Raw genomic sequence first — 20648 nt, forward strand, 5'->3', positions numbered from 1 at the left:
AATGGGGGAGCTGAGCACTGGATGATTCATCTCTGCATCTTCCTGAGGACTCCAGCTTCACAAATGCCAGTCTTCAGCCAATTCAATTCACATGTGATATTAAATGGCTGAAGGCACTTGATACCACATAAGCTCTAGGTCCTGACATCATTTTGACAATAGTACTGAAGACTTGTGCTCCAGAACTAGCCATGCCCCTAGCCAAGCTATTCCAGTACAGCTGCAACACTGGCATCTACCAGGCAATGTGGAAAATGGCCCAGGTATGCCAAGTTCACAAAGCAGGACAAATTCAATCCGGCCAATTACCACCCACTCCATCAGCCTACTGTCAATCATCAGAGTGTTTAAGGTGTCGTCAACAGTGCTATCACGCAGCACTTCCTCAGCAATAACCTGGTCACTGACGCTCAGCTTGGATTTTGCCTGGGCCACTCAGCTCCTGACCTCATTACAGCTTTAGTCCAAACGTCAGCTCAGGAGGTGACATATGTGATTGCCCTTGACATTGAGGCATCTTTTGAATGAGCGTGCCATCTCAGATCTCAGGCAGAATTGAATTCAATTGGATTTGCAGGGAAAACTCCCCAATGGTGGAGTTGTAGCTAGCACAAAGGCAGGCAGCTGTGGTTGTTGGAGGTCAATCATCTCAGTCCCAGGACATCGCTGCAGGTGTTCCTCAAGGTAGTGTCCTAGATACAACCATCTTCAACTGCTTCATCAATGACTGTTCCTCCACCATAAGGCCAGAGGTGAGGATAATCGTTGGTTGCACAAAGTTCACCATTCGCCACTCCTCAGATATTGAAGCAGTCCATGTCCAAATGCAGCAAGACCAGGACAATATCCGGCTGACAAGTGGCACATAACATTTGTGCCACACAAGTGCCTGGCAATGATCATCTCCAACAAGAGAGGATCTAGCCATCTACATTCAGTGGCATTTCCATTGCTGAATCCCCCACTATCAAGATCCTGGGGGTTACCTTAGAGCAGAAATTGAACTGGACCAGTCATATAAATGTGGTTGCAAGTGTTGGCCAAGACGTTAGGAATTCTGAAGTGAGTAACTCGCCACCTGACTCCCCAAAGCCTGCCCACCATCTACAAGGCACAAGTCAGGAGTGTAATAGCATACTTTCCACTTGCCCGGAGGAGTGTGATCCAAAAGCACCAGGACAAAGCAGCCCGCTTGATTGGCACCCCATCCACCAGCTAAAAAATTCTCTCCCTCCATCTCTGACGCACAATGGCAGCAGTAAGTACTACATACAAGATGCACTGCAGCAACTCAAGGGTCCTTCAACAGCACCTTCCAAACCCACAACCTCTACCACCGGATAAGGGCAGCAGATGAATGGGAACACCACCTGCAAGTTCTCCTCCAGCCCTACACCACCCTGACTTGGAACTAAATCGCCGTTCCTTCACTATCACGGATCAAAATTTGGAATTCCCTTCCTAATAGCACTGTGAATATACCTGCAGTGGCTTAAGAAGGTGGCGGTCAAGGGCAATTTGGCATGGACAGCAAATGTTAGCCTTGCCAGCGTTGTTTCATGGGATCTTGATAATGTAAAAGCATTAACTCCAGGTGTGGTCAAACAACAGGGCTTTGTATAGCTGAAGCATGACTTCAGCCTCCCTTTTGTATTCTAGCCCTTTAGATATAAAGGCCAGCATTCCATTAGCCCTTTTGATTACTTTCTGTTCTTCATGACATTTTTAATGTGTTGCTGCTGCCCCCCCCGCCCCACCCAAAGACGAGTCTCTTTTAGACCTCCATTGTTTCCATATTTTCACCATTCAGAAAGTACTGTGTTCTATGCTTTTTAGGTTCAAAATGGGATGAGTTAACATTTGCTTGCTTTGAAATCCACTTGCTACAATTTTGCCTATTCACCTAATCAGTAAATATCTGTAATTTTACACTTCCATCTACACCATCATCGGCAACATTGGCAAATTTGGATATGTGGCTTCTATCCCATCAGCTGAGACGATCCCAGTACAGATCTTCACGGCTCCTTTCAAATGGCTTCAGCTTTTAACAACATCGGCAAAATTGAAACAACAAAAAATGCTGGGAAATACATTGATCAGTTAAAGACCAAAGATGTTCTTATTTTAGGTGTAACCCTTTTTATATATTAAATTTTAAAGTTGATTTTTGGAGAACTCCAGCTGATGGGGTGTGGGATTCTTGTGCACAATTCCCAAGTTGTACCATGTGGGGAGGAGCCAAGCAGAGACCAGATGCTTCCCACAAGTGGGGGAAGACTGAAGGGAGTTACTATAGTTATTCTCATGCACATCCTAGAGGTCAGACCAAGTTGTATTTAATAGCCTGGGAACACGTCACCAAAGACACATTGCAATCAAAATAATTATCTGTAAAGTTAAGGTAGTAATTGAAACTACCTGATGATGCTTTGAGTTAGACTTGTTTATGTGCTCAAGGTTATGCTGAGAGAAGTTATTGATTTGGATTACAGCTTTGCAAAAGTTACTTACTGTCATTCAACATTTTGCGTGTAATCTGTTTTATCCAGCTAGAAAGTGGTTGCAGTGGTTACATTGAAATCACTCTGTATCCATTATTTGTTGTAATATATACAACAAAATTAGTTTTACCATAAACAGTATCTGACCCATTGTTCCTGTGAGCTGCGGAAAGCATTTTGATTTTCTTTTAGCCAGAATGCTCTACTCAGCAGATAAGTGACTCTGTTCACCATGAATTCATTTTTCTCATTTGATAGATTACTGCAAAGTAACTAGGTTCTAAAAATAACATATATTTTAGAAACCTGCTGTGTTGACCATGAAAAGGCTATAGAGCATTTAACAAAAGTTTAGAGTAGGTGCACAGCACGTACAAGGCTAAAAGTACTGTTGGTATTGTTTTTTATCGGTCTGCCTAGCCTATAATTTTGAAAATCAAAGTCTAATATTCTACTCCTGTCGTTTCATCAAAAAGCTGTGTCCATTCTACAAAGTTGGTCGTGGATCAGTAATTTTACATTAGATAATGACTGGATAGACTGCGTCATTGCGTGTCTGGATCTGTTCAAAACCTTGAACCTTAAGTAAGGCAAGGCTGCAGAGAAATGTAAGAACACTTTCAGTTTAGATAGCATGCTGCCCATTCTCATGCTGTAGTGTATATGTGTGTGTGCTGCAGACAGGGGATCAGCTATCTGAAGAGAGAGCATGTGCAAGGTTGCAGGGATAAGGCAGGGGAATGGGATTAGGTACAATGTTCTTTCAGCAAGCCAGTGGTTGTCTGTATTCCATGCTGGCTTTTAAAAGTCAACCATAACTGTGTGCGTGTCTGTGTATGCGTATCTCTGCTCTGACTCTACCGTTCTGCTGCTGATGCTCTTAACTTGTGCATTTATTACTTCTAGACCTGACTATTTCAATGCTTTTCTGACTCCATATCCACATTTTACACTCCAGAAATTGCTGCCCGTGTCCTAATTTGCACATGCTTCTGGTAGCCTATCACTCGTGTGCTCGCTGACCTACATTGGCTCCCAGTTCAGCAAAGCCTTGATTTTGAAATTTTCATCTTTGTTTTCATACCCTTCTGTAGCCTCCTTCAGCCCTGCAACCGTCTATAAGTAAATGGCACTCCTCCATTTCAGGCCTCTTGAGCGTTCTGATATTAATCTCTTTAGCATTGGCAGACATACCTTGAGTTGTCCAGGTCCTAACCTCTAGAATTCCCTCCATAAGCCTCTCCATCTCTTTCCTCCTTTGAGATACTGATTTAAAAAAAAATACCTCTCTTGGCTTAATATCTCCTTTTGTTGCTCGCTGTCAAATTTTGTTTAACACTCCGTCAAGTGCCTTGGAACATTTTACTGCACTAATGGTGCTATATAAATACTTGTAGCAGTAGTTAATAGAAGGTATTCAAATCAGATGCTGTCTAAATGAGTCCTATGGACAAAAACAAATTTTTAAATCTGATCGCCTCTATTTTTTAAAAACTGAAACCAGAAACAACAGAACTCTCTTTCAATTTCTCAAAGATTACTATTGTTTTCAACAGAATGTATCAATTGTAATGTTTTATGAAACTTCCTCACCGCTCTGTGTCAGAATAAACTGGTGTACAGTCGGTGAGCTTATCTGTTTACTGTGGATGCAAATTGAATATTAACGCTTAAAGGCCTAAACTAAAGAAAAGTTAAATTGTGGGCCTGAAACTGCAGCAACACTCAGCATTTGCCTTTATCACTGTGGTTCTCCTTCCCAGGGTACACTTGCAATTTTCATAGATGTAATCAGCACAGAATCAGTGATTGGACACTGTCTTCAACTACTTGTGCATTTTTCTCACTAAAAACTATTGAAAAAGTTAAGACTTGTTGAATGAAGTGTAACTGAGTTCTTAATGCTGCACTGAGTCATAATTTCTGCTAAACAATCTCTTTCCCTAATAACTAATTTAGAAGTTTAGCATCTCATCCCTCCATTCTGCGATTAAAATTTCAATAGTTTGTATTTTAAAGTGTTTACTGCATTTCAGCTTCTACTTCAGTCCCCATGTATTTTTCACAATCTTAATTAATTAAAATGATTTTAGAAAGTGAGAATATTCAGTGCTTTTTACTTCATGGTTTGCTGACTGTGAGAATTCAGCAGCCTGGTTGGTTGCTCAGCCTGCTTGGTGATTTCGCTGTTGCTGGGTGCCAGTGGTACCAGAATGGAATCTACATCATAATGGGGCAAATTGAAGCCACAAATTCCACTAAATCTTGTGGCCAGCTTTTCTTGAGATCAGCAAACGCTGGTCCTTCACCACTGACTGCAAAGTCCAGACCATAATATTCCATCAAAGCAGCAAAATAAGATTGTTGATGCTGTTGTTATGACTGAGGGTAAAATGGAATGCCTTCAATTGGTTGGCTCAGTCCCCTGCGTATTGGTGGTAGTGTGGTTGCTAAGGAAACACTTGTTTTAGTGTGTGGTTTCCTATAGTGCAGCTGAAAGGGAAACAGCTGTCAGAGTTTAAGCATTTAGTGCATGCTGCAAAGGAAACTACAATAATTCAGTTAAAATCATTTTGATGGGTGTTTATCACGGAAACTGAATAATGTAGCCCATGTTATAAAGGAACATTTTATGCAGCTCAGCAGACTTGGTGCAAACTGAGATGAACTTTCAACCAGTGCAAGTGAGAATTTATTTATTTTTTGTTACCCTCGGTCTCCTCCTTAAGCAGCGCTTTGTTTGGACTGTTGCATTATTTATGCTGCAGTTGTAACACGCTTTTCTTGGCTTCCGGACCTTATTAACAGTCAAGTAATCTTTCTAGCTAATTTATAGGGTTGTAGCAACCTCTAGAATCATGTCCATTGAAACAGTATTCCTGCTTGAAAGTCCAGAATTATTGGTATCTGAAATGAATTCCCAGATTAAGCAATTTCCACCAAGCTGATTTCTTAAGGAATGCTGAATATCTGTCTCAGAATAGGACTTTGGCCCATCTCCGTCTATGTATATTACTAGTGTTGTTTGCAAAATACTGCTTCTTGCATAATTGGTCTCACAGAATTTTGGTAATTTAGGTGAGGTTAATTAAGGAACTGAACTGAGCATGATCTGTCTGTTATGGAGGAATTCCTTTTAATTCCATACTGTGACGTTCTTAAACTGACTCTCAAAAGCATGTGTAATGCACACAGGCTTAATTTTGTAGAAGCAGGGAAATCAGTCTGAAGGATTTAGAAACATAGTTGGTTCTTGTGCTGCTTGTTATTCAGATCCCTCTCCTTGATCCCTATGGTAAGAGCCATGCATACCAATGTTTACAAGGTTATTGTCTGATTTTTCAGTAGCACAAGCCGGAGGAAGGGGGCATTGGAACAGAGTGTGTATATAAAGTTCAACTTTGTAGTTGACGTGCCTATCTTATTATGACCCTTGTGCAACTGAAATCACCATCATGAGCTTCAATTATAAGCAGTTAAATTGAATAATTATAAAATGCTATCTGAAGACCTAAAAATGGTTGTAAATTTTGTGTTTGTTCATTTGTGTGCATTATTAATAACTTCAGCAGCAGTGGAGTGGTATAAATGAAATGGTACTGGTGCCCCAAGTAGATAGTAACCTTGAGGGATGTTTGTTTTTTCCTTTGTCACTGAAGCTGTGTGAGCAGCGACAGGGTTCCATGACCTGGAATTTCCTGAGAACTTACACTGTGGCATCTGCAATTCTGTAGCCTACTCCTTTACTCTTACTTTTAAGAAAAATATGGTGGAAGTGAGTCACTCCAGTTATTACACCTTATCGAAACATCCTGAGCCGTTTTTCCCCTGTCTGCCTAAATCCTGACTAAAACGATTAAACGTTTATTATTATGCTCTACTCCTGTTCAAGACTGTGGCAATAGCAGAGTTCCTTGTTTTGCTTTTCTTTGCTGCAGGTGAACATGTTGATGGAGGGTGCCTGGTCACCAGAAGACCCAAGTTTAAATTGCTGAAATAAAATAAACATTAGTATTTTCAATAATTTATCTCACCAATTTGCAATCAATTTACTTTTCCCAAAACAAAATTACTATTCCTTCCTAAAGAAAATCATGAAAACCATTTCAAATGCATTCAGAAGATAAAATGCCATTTCCTTATCCAATCTTTTGTCTGACATTGCTCTTTATCCCTTCTCAAAAGTGAGATGATACTTAAATCACTCTTTACAAAAAATGTTTACAAAGATATCCCCATACTTGAGATTTTAAGAAGCAATCAACCAATCTTTTTGTTTGAGAGAGTGATATGATGGAAAACTGATCTTTTTTTTATTCACTGAAACAAGTTTACATGCCCTCTTGCAGGAAAAACCTGGGGGCCTCCTGAATGAAACGTATAAACAAGTGGATGAGCAGTTGAAGTGACTGACTGAACTGTTGCTGGGTTTACATTGGATTTAGCTCAATCTGAAGCATTACTAGGAGTGAAATGTGTGCTGTAATTCACATCAACGCCTAGATTCAGTTACTGAGGTACCATTCCACTGTTTTTACACACTGAGTCTTTGATATGCCAAATAATGGTATATATGTATTTTTGGTTGTTCCACAGATACATAGCTGGTTAATTCTGGTTAATGGCAAAGCTGAGTGCAATGGTATTAATTGTATACAGTAGGTTAACATACAATTATAGAATCATACACCTTGGGAGGAGGTCATTCGGCCCATCATGTCTGTGCTGAGTCTTTGGAAGGGTTATCCAATTAGTCCTACTCCCTTCTCTTTTCCCATAGCCCTGCAAATCTTTCCCATCAAGCATTTATCCAAGTCGATTTCGAAGTTGTTAAAGAATCTGTTTCCACTGCCCTTTCAGGCAGTGCACTCCGGATCACAACAACCTCCTGTGTATATATTAAATAAATCATTTCTCCGCTGATAATTTTGCCAATTACCAGTCCTCCTGTCAGTGGAAAGTTTCTCCTTATTCACATTGTGACGACTCCCAGAATCTCATTCATTATAAACTAGTAGATCGAGCTTAACATTTATATGAAGTTTAAGTAAAATGCTTTCCTATCTGTATATATTTTGTTCTGGAAATGATTTATCCTTCAGCCAACATCACTAAAGCAGACTATCTGATCATTGTCACATTTCTGTATATGGGAGCTTGCTGTGCAATTGACTACTTTAATGGTTTATGTGACTGGACAAGTCACATCTCATGACGTAGAATTGTAGAATCTTTGACAGTATATCAGGGTTGCATTCAACAATTCCATTTGCTATTCCATAAGTGATGAACAGCAGTGACCCTAATACCCCTATCTACTGGCTAAGCATTCTCTTTTTTTTATTCATTCATGTGGTGTAGGCATCACTGATGAAGCCAGCATATATTGGCCATCACTAGCTATGGTGGTGATAGTGATCAGCCTTCTTGAACCACTGAACTGTGTAGTGAAGGTACTTCCTACAATGCTGTTAGGCATTCCAGGGTTTTGACTGAGCGACAATGGAAAAAATGGCTTTATAGTTCCAAGTCAGGATAGTGTATGACTTGTCCTTCTCTGTGTTAGAAGTCGCTGGCCTGGAAGGTGCTATCAAATCCATGAGGAGTTGCTGTAGTACATCTGTAGATAGTACACACTGCTGCCACTGTGCGTTGGTGGTGGAGGGAATTAATGTTTAAGGTGGTGAATGGGGTGCCAGTGAAGTAGGCTGCTTTGTATTGGTGTCAAGCTTCTTGGAGCTGCACTTACCCAGGCAATTGGAGAGTATTCCTTCTCTCAACACAAAAGCAAAATACAGCTAATGCTGGAAATCTGAGGTGATTAAACTCTCTTGTGGAGATGATGGATTTCCATGTATTTATATGGTGCAACTGTATTTGTATGATGCAACTGTAACTTCCCATTCACCAGGCCAAACCTGAATGTTGTCCAGGTCGTCTTGCATGTAGGCATGGACTGCTTCATTATCTGATGAGTTGTGAATTGTATGGAACACTGCAGTCATCAAACGTGTCCACCCTTGATGTTGTGATGGAGAGAAGACCATTGATGAAGTGGCTGAAGATATTTGGGCCTTTAAACATTGCCGTGAGGAACTCCTGCAGCAATTTGCTGGGGTTGAGATGATTGGTCTCCAACAACCACAATCATCATCCTTCACACTAGATGTAACTCTAGCCAGTGGAGATTTTTCCCTCCGTTCCCATTGATTTCAACTTTACTGGCTTCTTGATGCTGCACTTTGTCAAATGCTGCTTTGAAATCAAAGACAATTGCTCCCATCTTATTTCTTGATTTCAATTCTTTTGTCCATGTTTGGACCAAGGCTGTATTGAGGTTCATGCCGGTGAAGAGGATCAATCGAGAATTCCTGTACATTATTCCTACTGGATTAAGCCACCCCTCTCTGCCCAGCACCCTGTTGAACCCCACCTAAAACAAACCATGCTGTTAAAATTTCTGTAACCCTCAATCAAGCCTGCTTTTCAAATGCACATTGATCCAGCTTCCATTTCAAGATGGAAGTTCACGCTGAATCACAACTTTTCTGTGGACTCATTCCGATTTGAGGAATGGTGGAGTTTAACCTCTAAGCTTTCTTAGGACTGGTGAACTTTGTATTGAGCTGTCAAGTCATATGTATTTTGTCCAAACTTCTTGCTTTATCTTGATCTGTAACTTTCATTAGTTTAAAAACCAAGATCCAGCCTCCTCTCAGCTTACTATGGGCCAGATGCAGGAAGGTGGGATTAGAAAGGGCACCTGGATGTCCTCGGGCTGTCATGGACAAGATGGGCCGAATGGCTTCCTTCTGTGCTGTAACTTTTCTATGCTTCTATTTCTATGGAATAGTTCTGGAGGAACCCAAACTGAGCATCAATGAGCAGGTGTGTAAGTGGCACTTATGTGAATTGGATCTTTAGAAAGAAAATATGAACAGGAGCCTGTATTAATAACACTACATCTGATCTCACCACTGTTCTTGATTAAAATATCATGGTATCTAATGCGACTCTAGTGAATTAGTCTTGAAATTTCCAGCTCCAGGCGATGAACCATTAAAACCCATAAATAATGTGATGATAAGTCTTCTCAGCTTGTACAAATGAAACTGTCCTGTTGGCCACGTTCTGAACAGGTATGCAGTTTTGGGTTTGCCGCAATCCTATCAGCAGCATATTCATAATTCTCCTAGAAAATGTTGGAGTATGTTCGCAACTAGATCAGCATGCGCGACTGCAAAATTTGTATTATATGGTGGCAATCTTGCTATTGCAGGAAATTCTGGGTCCTTTCCCATTTGCGAACAAAGTAAGTGTTCACCTTTCACATCAGGCCAGCAGTATTGTTTTTGTCATTGATACTTTTTATGGATCCTTCCTGACACCAGGCAATGTACACAGCTGGAAAATCAGTGTTTCTTGTATAATTTAAAAGATCTCCATGTGTTTTTCTTGTGCCCGGATATTGACCCACAATTTAAATGGGGCAGTTCCAGAACACTGGGAGCCCTGGCACGTGGTAAAACTATTTCTGATCTGCAGGTTAAAGCAACGTGAACCTTTCAAGCATGTTGTTTTTTGGAATTTTGTGATTTATTCAAAAAACATCTTGGTTGATTTATTTTAAAACTTGTCAAGGGCTTCAGTTGCTCACTGCATTCATGCATTATGTTTAAAAAAGAAAGCCACAAAGTTAAAGTAATTCAAAAGCTTTTTAATGAAGAACTTCTGGCATGTTATGATGTGAAGTTTAGTTCAGTTCTACCACCAGCTTTGTGTGCAGGCAAAATCAGTGATCACTTGAAGAATGCAAATGTAGCGTGTGACTGTAGACTTGGCAACCACAAATTGTAGTGCAAATAGCATGACAGCAAACGGAACTCCTGAACAGATGGTTCTTTCGAAGCTCAGAATGGTGACTTACATGCCAAGTTTGTGTATTTCATGAAACATACTCTACTGTAACCCTAATTTGTAATGGCTTTGTCTCTAAAATATGCCAGCTGCACTTCTGAGTCTAAGCATATGTATTTCATTTCTGTACAAATAATCTTAACCATTCATGTCTGTTGAGCAGTGGTATCTGGGGTCTGCCTTTGCATTAGTTACATTTAGCTTCTGAGCCGGAAGGTTATGGGTTCAAGACCCACTAAACTTGAGTGCGTAGCCTAGTCAGTATTGAGGGAATGCTGCTCTATCTTCATATAAAATGTTAAACCAAGATTGCTTGCAGACATTAAAGGTCCCATGGCAATATTTGGGGGAAAAGTAATGAATATCTCCTAGTATCCTGACCAGCATTCCCCTGTCAATCTCCACCACCAAAGATTGATCAACTGGTGATTCCTTTCATTTCTGTTAGTAAACCTTGCTGTGTGCAAAATGTCTGACACAATTGGTTACCTGGTAACAGTCCCTGCACTCCAAATTAGTTCACTGGCTCTGAAGCACTTTGGGGACATTTCTGACAGATGTGATAATGTGCTAGATAAATGCAAATATTTTTCTTAAATTATGTTTATGTAGTTGTAAAGGAACATTGATTCAAATATTTAAATTCAGGATGTTTGCACAGCTCAAATAATGAATCGCAACTAAAGTGAAAGCGAAAATATTTAATAGACCATTGTACAATGTGCTCTCCTCTCACCACCTTTAATCTGTTAAAACAAGCCTGAAATTTTAACATATAAAGTTAAGTTGCCTCTAACTAGGATACCATTGTTTAGAATCAGAAATAAAATGTTGAATCATGGACTCTTTACAAATGGGTTTTGGAAAATGTCATTCAGGAGAAGCAACAGCATTTTTGATATATCTATTTTGGTAAAGAAAAATCTCTGTGGCTATTTGTAGTTCTTCTGACTAAGCATGAAAGCCAGTAGTCATCTGAAGATAATTAATATGTGGTGTACATTTATTGTCCCTTCTGCTTTGTCACAATGAACAATGGTGTTCTAAAATCCACACTTAACCTTGCAGTGCAAGCATTCATGGTAGTTAACAAGCAAGTGGGTTCCAGACCGGATCCAGCCTATAATCTGGATTTGGGCTGTTCAGATCTACATGTTGATGCAGAAGAATAATAAATATTAGTTGACTTTGCCATATCTGGAAAAACTTCAGCTTTGTGGATTTAACCCTAAACTCAGATGGACATGAGTGTTTAATTAATGAGTGTCTCAAGTGTTGCATGGTAAGATCTCAAATTGTATTTATGGAATATTGCGAGCCATCGCAAGGCAGAAATTTCTGAATGTAGTACCAATAGGTTACAAAATGAAATAGACAGTGGGACAAGTAGTTTGGTTTTCTACTTTCCTTAAATGTATTGTGTGCTCAAACAGTCTGGGAGAATGCTTTAGTGTCTGCTGTGTTCTTTTAACAAAAAGTACTGCTTAAACACTTACAGCCTGCCAATACTAGTTTATTAGATCGGAACTTTCACTGTTTGGGATGGCATTGTTTAAACAGCTTAGAAAAAAAATGTTACAATACTGATCCTGTTCTTGTTTAATATTTTTTTCTTAGCAATCATTTAGTTTCCTTGGCCCTTGTGAACAAGAGGATAAGCAATCCAATCTAGTGCCACTTCCAGTGTTATTGCAAGCCAGCCATTAGTAAAGGATGAGACCTCTTAGCTGCGTTACTTTTGGAAAGTTCTTGGCCTCCATTTGCTAACCACCCATAATAGGGCTAATATCAGAGATCAGTATGTTGGGATCAAACTCATTTCCTCTTGCACCATCTTTTTACTAACAGGAAAATAATTTGGTTCGAATGTTAAGATGCTTCTTAATATTCTTTGAAATCATTTAGTTAAGATTTAAACATGAGGCTTTGGATGGTTGGCTATTTCTTAGTTGACGATTATAGTTAAATTAAGCTTAGATCAAAAACATGTACAATTACACCTGAGTCTGTGGCATCATGATAACTGATTTGTGCATCCATTTGCCAAGGGAGTATTGTACAGTATTCTTTTCTGGTATATCCTGCTTAAAGGCCTTTGGGATCTGAGGAGAAATTAGCATTTATATAGCGCCATTCATGACCAAAGGACCTTCCAAAATGTTTTACAGTCAGTGAAGTACTACTTGAAGTGTAGTTATATAATAATGTAGGAAACGCAGCAGCTGCTTTGCACACAGGCTCTCACAAACGGCAATATGATAATTACCAGATAATCTTTATTTTTGTGTGATGTTGGCCGAGGGATAAATATTGGCCAGGACACTGAGTAACTCCCTTGCTTTTTGAAGAAGTGCGATGGGATCTTTTAAGAGGGGGCAGATTTGGCTTGGGTTTAATGACTCATCCAAAAGGCAGTGCATTGGCTTATTAGATAGCCTTTTCACCAATGAACACCAATATGAATATATAAATTCGAATCACTCCACATGATATTCAGAAGCGGCTGAAGGCACTGGATACTGCAAAGGCTATGGGCCCTGACAACATGCCGGCAATAGTACTGAAGACTTGTGCTCCAAACTTGTGGTGCCCCTAGCCAAGCTGTTCCAGTACAGCTACAACACTGGCATCGACCCGGATATGTGGAAAATTGCCCAGGTATGTCCTGTAAACAACAAGCGGGACAAATCCAACCCGGCCAATTACTGCCCTATCTGTCTACTCTCCATCAGTAAAGTAATGGAAGGGGTCATCAACAGTGCTATCAAGTGGCACTTGCTTAGCAATAACCTGCTCACTGATGCCCAGTTTGGGTTCTGCCAGGGCCACTCAACTCCTGACCTCAATACAGCCTTGGTTCAAACATGGACAAAAGACCTGAACTCCTGATGTGAGATAAGTGTGACTGCCCTTGACATCAAGGCAACATTTAACCGAGTGTGGCATCAAGGATCCCTAGCAAAACTGGAGTTAATGGGAATCAGGGGGGAACACTCTCTCTTTGCTGGTTGGAGTCATACCTAGCACAAAGGAAGATGGTTGTGTTTGTTGGTCAGTCACCTCAGCCCCAGGACATCACTGCAGGAGTTCCTCAGAGTAGTGTCCTAGGCCCAATCATCAGCTGCTTCATCAATGGCCTTCCTTCCATCACAAGGTTAGAAGTGGGGATGTTCGCTGCTGATTGCACAATGTTCAACACCATTCGCAACGACTCAGATACTAAAGCAGTCCATGTCCAAATGCAGCAAGACCTGGACAATATCCAGGCTTGGGCTGACAAGTGGCAAGTAACATTCGCGCCACACAAGTGTCAGGCAATGACCATCTTCAACAAGAGAGAATCCAACCATCGCCCCTTGATTTTCAATGGCATTACCATCACTGAATCCCCCACTATCAATATCCTGGGGGATACCATTGACCAGGAACTGAACTGGACTAGCTATATAATTACTATGGCTACAAGAGCAGGTCAGAGGCTAGGAATTGTGCACCGAGTAATTTGCCTCCTGACTCCCCAAAGCCTGTCCACCATCTACAAGTCAGGAATGTGATGGAATACTCCCCACTTGCCTGGACGAGTGCAGCTCCTACAACACTGAAGAAGCTGGACACCATCCACGACAAAGCGGCCTGCTTGATTGGCACCACATCCACAAACAAACGATGATTACTTCGGTGCTGCTTCATGCTCTCGTCGGGACCTGGAAAAATTTATTAATTTTGCTTCCAATCTCCACCCCTCCATCATTTTCACATGGTCCATCTCTGACACTTCTCTTCCTTTCCTTGACCTCTCTGTCTCAATTTCTGATGATAGATTGTCCATCAATATCCATTACAAGCCTACCGACTCCCACAGCTACCTCGACTACAGCTCCTCACACCCCGCTTCCTGTAAGGACTCCATCCCATTCTCTCAGTTCCTTCGCCTCCGTCGCATCTGTTCTGATGACGCTACCTTCAAAAACAGCTCCTCTGACATGTCCTCCTTCTTCCTTAACCGAGATTTTCCACCCACGGTCGTTGACAGGGTCCTCAACCGTGTCCGGCCCATATCCCGCACATCCGCCCTCACGCCTTCTCCTCCTTCCCAAAAACATGATAGGGTCCCCCTATTCCTCACTTATCACCCCACCAGCCTCCGCATTCAAAGGATCATCCTCCGCCATTTCCGCCAACTCCAGCATGATGCCACCACCAAACACATCTTCCCTTCACCCCCCCGGCGGCATTCCGTAGGGATCGTTCCCTCCGGGACACCCTGGTCCACTCCTCCATCACTCCCTACTCCTCAACCCCCACCTATGGAACCTCCCCATGCCCACGCAGAAGATGCAACACCTGCCCCTTCACTTCCTCTCTCCTCACCGTCCAAGGGCCCAAACACTCCTTTCAAGTGAAGCAGCATTTCACTTGCATTTCTCCTAACTTAGTCTACTGCATTCGTTGCTCCCAATGCGGTCTCCTCTACATTGGAGAGACCAAACGCAAACTGGGCGACCGCTTTGCGGAACACCTGCGGTCTGTCTGCAAGAAAGACCCAAACCTCCCTGTCGCTTGCCATTTTAACACTCCACCCTGTTCTCTTGCCTACATGTCTGTCCTTGGCTTGCTGCATTGTTCCAGTGAAGCCCAACGCAAACTGGAGGAACAGCACCTCATCTTCCGACTAGGCACTTTACAGCCTTCCAGGCTGAATATTGAATTCAACAACTTTAGATCTTAAACTCCCCCTCCCCCCCCATCCCCACCCCGTTTCTCCCCCCTCCCCCTTTTTTCAATAATTTATATAGATTCTTCTTTTCCCACCTATTTCCATTATTTTTAAATCTAAAACTAAAACTTTGTTAGTCTTTCCACCCCACCCCCACTAGAGCTGTACCTTGAGTATCCTGCCTTCCATTCTTAATTAGCACTTTTCTTAGATAATATCACCATCTTCAACACCTCTTTGATCCTTTTATCTGTGACATCTTTTGATTATCTGCTCCTATCACTGCTTGCTTATCCCCACAATCACCCCACCCTCAACTTCTCTCTCCCCCCCACCTTAGACCAGCTTATATTTCACCTTTCTCCTAACTATACTCAGTTCTGCCGAAGGGTCATGAGGACTCGAAACGTTAACTGATTTCTTCTCCACCGATGCTGCCAGACCTGCTGAGTTTTTCCAGGTAATTCTGTTTTTGTTTTAAAAAAAAACTAATTGGCAAGTTTGAGTTCAAAGGCATATTTCAAAAGACCCCAACAACTGACTTGAATTTATTCTTTTAGTAGCTGAGGCAAACAGTGCATGATATAATACTCGTTCGGAGTTAAATTTTGGCCAGGGCATCGTACCTTACTGTGTGCAAATCAGCTGTTTCATGTGCTACATTGCAACAGTGACTGCAGTTTATTTCATGGCTGTGGAGGAACTTAATGTCTTGTATGAAAGACCCTGTAGAAATCCAAGTTATTTTAATGTCTCCGCTTATCTGCTGGAATCCTCATTCATGCCTTTGTCTCCAAACTTGACTATCCCAATGCTTTCCTAGTTTCTCTCATTCTACTCAAACTTCAGATCATCCAAAGCTCTGCTCCCCGTGTCTTAACTTGCAGCAAATCCCATTCCCCTATAACCACCTGTGTTCACTAACCTGCATTGACTCCTGATGAAGCAACGTCTTGACTTTAAAGTTCTCATCCTTGTTTTCAAACCCCTCTATGGCCTCGCCACTCCCTCTCTAATAAGACCATAAGACATAGGATCAGAAGTAGGCCATTCAGCCCATCGAGTCTGCTCTGCCATTCAATGAGATCATGGCTGATCTGATAATCCTCAACTCCACTTTCCTGCCTTTCCCCCATGACCCTTACTTCCCTTATTGATCAAAAACCTGTCTAGCTCCGCCTTGAATACCCAGCTTCTACAGCCCTCTGCAGTAAAGAATTCCACGGATTAACTACCCTCTGAGAGAAGAAATTCCTCCTCATCTCTGTTTTAAATATTCTGAGATTATGCCCTCTAGACCTAGACTCTCCCACAAGGGGATATAACCTCTCAGCATCTACCCAGTCAAGCCCCCTAAGAATCTTCTATGTTTCAATAAGGTCACCTCTCATTCTTCTAAACTCCAATGAGTACAGGCCCAACCTACTCGACCTCTCCTCATAAAGAAAATCCCTCCATACCCGGAATTAACCTAGTGAACCTTCTCCAAACTGCCTTCAATGCCAATATATCTTTAGATAAGGGGACCAGAACTGTTCACAGTATTCTAGGTGTGGTCTAATTAGCACCTTGTATAATTTTAGCAAGACTTCCCTATTTTTTATACTCCATTCCCTTTGAAATAAAGGCTCAACATTCCATTTGCCTTCCCTGTTACCTGTTGAACTTGTATGTTAGCTTTTTGGAATTCATGCACAAGGACTCCCAAATCCCTCTGTACTACTTAACCTGTTTATATCCCTCTGTAGAGTCCTTGTGTCATGACCCCCCTTATCCCAACTCTCTGCCTTCTATTAGTTAGCCAATCCTCTATCCATGCTAATATACTACCCCAACACCATGGGCTTTTATCTTAAGTAGCCTTACGTGCGGTACCTTATCGAATGCCTTTTGAAAATCCAAACATATTACATCTACTGGTTTCCCTTTATCTATCCTGCTAGTTACCACCTCAAAAGAATTCTAATAAATTTGTCAAGCATGATTTCCCCTCTCCTTCAGCCTCACAACCCTCAGATATTTACGCTCGTCTAATTCTGCCCTACTGCGCATCCATGATTTTAATCGCTCCACTGTTGGTGGCCTTGCCTTCAATTAACTAGGCCCCAAGCTCTGCTTCTTTTAAGATGTTCATTAAAACTTTTGGTCAACTGACCTAATTCCTCTTTGTGGCTCGGTGTCAGACTTTGGTTTTATTATTCTCCTAGGAAGCCCATTGGAAGGTTTCACCATGTTAAAGGCACTATATAAATATAAGTTATTTTCTTTTCTTTGTTGACAACACCTTCATCATTTTGCTGATGATTGAGAGTAGACTGATAGGACAGTAATTAGCTGGATTGGACTTGTCTTGCTTTTTGTGCACAGGGCATACCTGAGCAATTTTTCCCAGTGTTGTAGCTGTACTGGGACAGCTTGGTTAGAGGCTTGGCTACTTCTGGAACACAAGTCTTCAGAAAAACTGCTGGGATGTCATTAGGGTCCATAACTTTTGCTGTGCCCAGTGTTCTTTGCAGTTATTAATGTCATGGAGTGAATCAAATTGGCTGAAGACAGGCATCTGTGATGCTGGAGACATTGAGAAGAGGCTGTGATATATCATCCACTCAGCACTTCTAGCTGAATATGGTTAGAAACACTTAATCTCTTCCTTTTGCATTGGCATGGTAGGCTCTGCCATCATTCAAGTTGGGGGTGTTTGTGGAGCCAACTCCTCCTGTTAATTGTTTAAATATTCACCATTCACAACCGGGTATGGCAGGACTGCAGAGCTTTGATCTAAGTGTTGGTTGTGCGGCTGCTTAGCTCTGTCTGTCCTATGTTGCTTCCATTGTTTAACTGTTTGGCTTACAAATATTTATTTTGTAGCTTTACCAGGTTGGTACCTCATTTTTTAGGCATGCCTGGTGCTGCTCCTGAAACACTCCTCATTTGAACCAGGGACAGTTGATGCTAATGGTTGAATGACAGTGATTTACTGAGCCATGAGATTAAAGATTGTGGTGGAGTATAATTCTGCATTTGATGGCCCACAGTGCCTCATGGATGCCCAGTTTTTTAAGTGACATTGTTTGATTTGAATCTATCCTATTTACACAGTGGTAGTGCCACACAACATGATGGAGGGTGTCCTCAGTATGAAGGTAGGACTTTGTTCCACGAGGACTGTTTGCTGGTCACTCATGCTAGTACTGTAACACGCAATGCATCTGTGGTAGATAGATTGGTGAGGATGAGGTCTCATCATTTGCCCCAAGCCCAGTCTGGCTGATATGTCCTTCTCATTAGTGAGGAGGAATTTTATTTCTCCAAACCATATAGAAAGCCTATACAAAATACTTACCCCCCCCCCCCCCACCCCCACCTCCCCCACTTATGTGCACCCATTACACTTGATGAGATTTTAACAAGAAATTCTTCACTTTCATTAGTGTCCTATTGCAATACAGAAATATCAGAAGATTGAGTGAAGTTTGCAGATGTAGAACTATTTTGAAATAGAGTTCAGCAACGTTGTCATCTTGCAGCATCACATCTGTTTCTTTCCCTTTGCGGTGCTTTCTTCCCCTATGTCCTGAACTATTGCAGGTGTGAAACATCTGTAGTTCCTTGATGAAGGAGGCAATATGATAGACTAAGTGCCTCAGGTCAAATTGCAAAGTTTGTGGTTGGTCAAAAGCTGATCTCACAAGAGCAATTGTTGTGGAGAGAAAATTGCATCTTCTCTGGCTTTCATATGGGGAGGAACAAACTGTTGTTTTGAAAATAATTTCAGTTAAAAACAGCTTTTACTGTAATAATGAGTAGTACTATGGTCAGTGAAGCTCCTACTGTTGAGTGCAGAAAACCCATTTTCAATTTCTGCATCTTTTGAATTAGTCTTTTTGATGTGTTTTGGAGAAGAATACAACCAAATTCACCAAAGGATCTGTCTCAATAGCAGCAATCTCCCAAGAAAATGGATTCCGGTGAACCTCAATATCAAGTAAGGTGATCAAAGCTAGCTCCCAGTAAGGGGGTGAAGGTAAAGTTAAAAGAATTTTCTAAATGATTTCGTACTTTGTGCAGACATAATCTAACTTTCCAAAAAAACAGATGATGTATTTTGAACATATGATTTATTATTTTCTTGTAGTCAGTTTGAATCAGTTATACTAATCCAAGCAATAAAATGTAAGGACATCTTGATCTGGAAAGAACATTACATTTTCTTTGTAATATTTTTGAGATTAATGAATGTGTTTATCTTGCCTTCTTACCTAGATCCTTTTTCAGGATCTGATCTGACAATTTATTGCCTGACCCATATTCTCTTTCGCTGAATTGATTCAAGTCTTCTCTCTCTACTTCAAAAGAACCAGTGTTGACAGTGCCAAGTTAGAGCCCATTTCATAAGCATGAAAAATAAACTCTTTATACTCCTTTTTCTTTTGGCCTACTTGAAGGCTGCCCAATTTGAGATGAATTGCCTGTAACTTGAATACCCAAGTATTTTTTAATATTCAGCAGGTCTGACAGCATCTGCGGAGAGGAATACAGTTGACGTTTCAAATCCGTATGACTCTTCATCAGAACTAAGGTAATAGAGAAATGAGGTGAAATATAAGGTAGAGGGGGGTGGGTCAGGTAGAGCTGGATAGGGGGCCAGTGATAGGTGGAGGCAAAGAAGGGATTGCCAAAGATGTCATAGACAAAAGGACAAAGGGGTGTTGACGGTGGTGAGATTACCTAAGGAATGTGCTAATGGGCACATTAAGGGTAGCAAGCAGGACAAGCTAGTGGCAGGTGGCCTTAGTGGGGATGGAGTGGGGGGAAGGGATCGAAATGGGCTAAAAGGTGGAGATAAAACAACAGATCAAAATAAATTTAAAAATATATATTTTTTTAAATTATAAATTATTGGAAAAGGGGGGATCGGAAAGGGGGTGGGGATGGAGGCGAGAGTTCATAATCTGAAATTGTTGAACTCAATATTAAGCCCGGAAGGCTGTAAAGTGCCTAGTCGGAAGATGAGGTGCTGTTTCTCCAGTTTGCGTTGAGCTTCTCTGGAACATTGCAGCAGGCCAAGAACAGACATGTGGGCATGAGAGCAGGGTGATGTGTTGAAATGGCAAGCGACAGGGAGGTCTGGGTCATGCTTGCGGACAGACCGAAGGTGTTCCGCAAAGCGGTCACCCAGGCTGCATTTGGTCTCTCCAATGTAGAGGAGACCGCATTGGGAGCAGCAAATGCAGTAGACTAAATTGAGGGAAGTGCAAGTGAAATGCTGCTTCACTTGAAAGGAGTGTTTGGGCCCTTGGACGGTGAGGAGGGGGGGAAGTAAAGGGGCAGGTGTTGCACCTTCTGCGGTTGCATGGGAAGGTGCAGTGGCAGGGGGTTGAGGTGTAGGGGGTGTTGGAGTGGACCAGGTGACCCTTATATTTCACCTCATTTCCCTATTTCCTTAGTTCTGATGAAGAGCCATACAGACTCGAAACGTCAACTGTATTCCTCTCCGCAAATGCTGTCAG

At 41.5% G+C, this 20648-nt stretch overlaps 1 protein-coding gene across 6 annotated transcripts in view; it reads left to right on the top strand.

Moving 5' to 3' along the window:
• The window catches only part of LOC144679962 (protein tyrosine phosphatase type IVA 3-like), a 166685-nt gene that overhangs the window by 80226 nt on the left and 65811 nt on the right, over window positions 1–20648 (top strand). The window contains exon 2 of one of the 6 annotated variants that reach the window (XM_078540975.1): window positions 6854–7021. The exons of 4 other annotated variants lie outside the window; for them this stretch is intronic. The gene's annotated coding sequence lies outside the window, so the exon portion shown is untranslated. Of the gene's footprint in view, window positions 1–5034; window positions 5189–6853; window positions 7022–20648 lie in introns of those variants that run through there. One more of the 6 variants, XM_078540978.1, reaches the window with a different exon arrangement.

This window comes from Cetorhinus maximus, chromosome 4 (assembly GCF_964194155.1).
Source record: "Cetorhinus maximus chromosome 4, sCetMax3.hap1.1, whole genome shotgun sequence".
NCBI classification, from domain to species: Eukaryota; Metazoa; Chordata; class Chondrichthyes; order Lamniformes; family Cetorhinidae; genus Cetorhinus; species Cetorhinus maximus.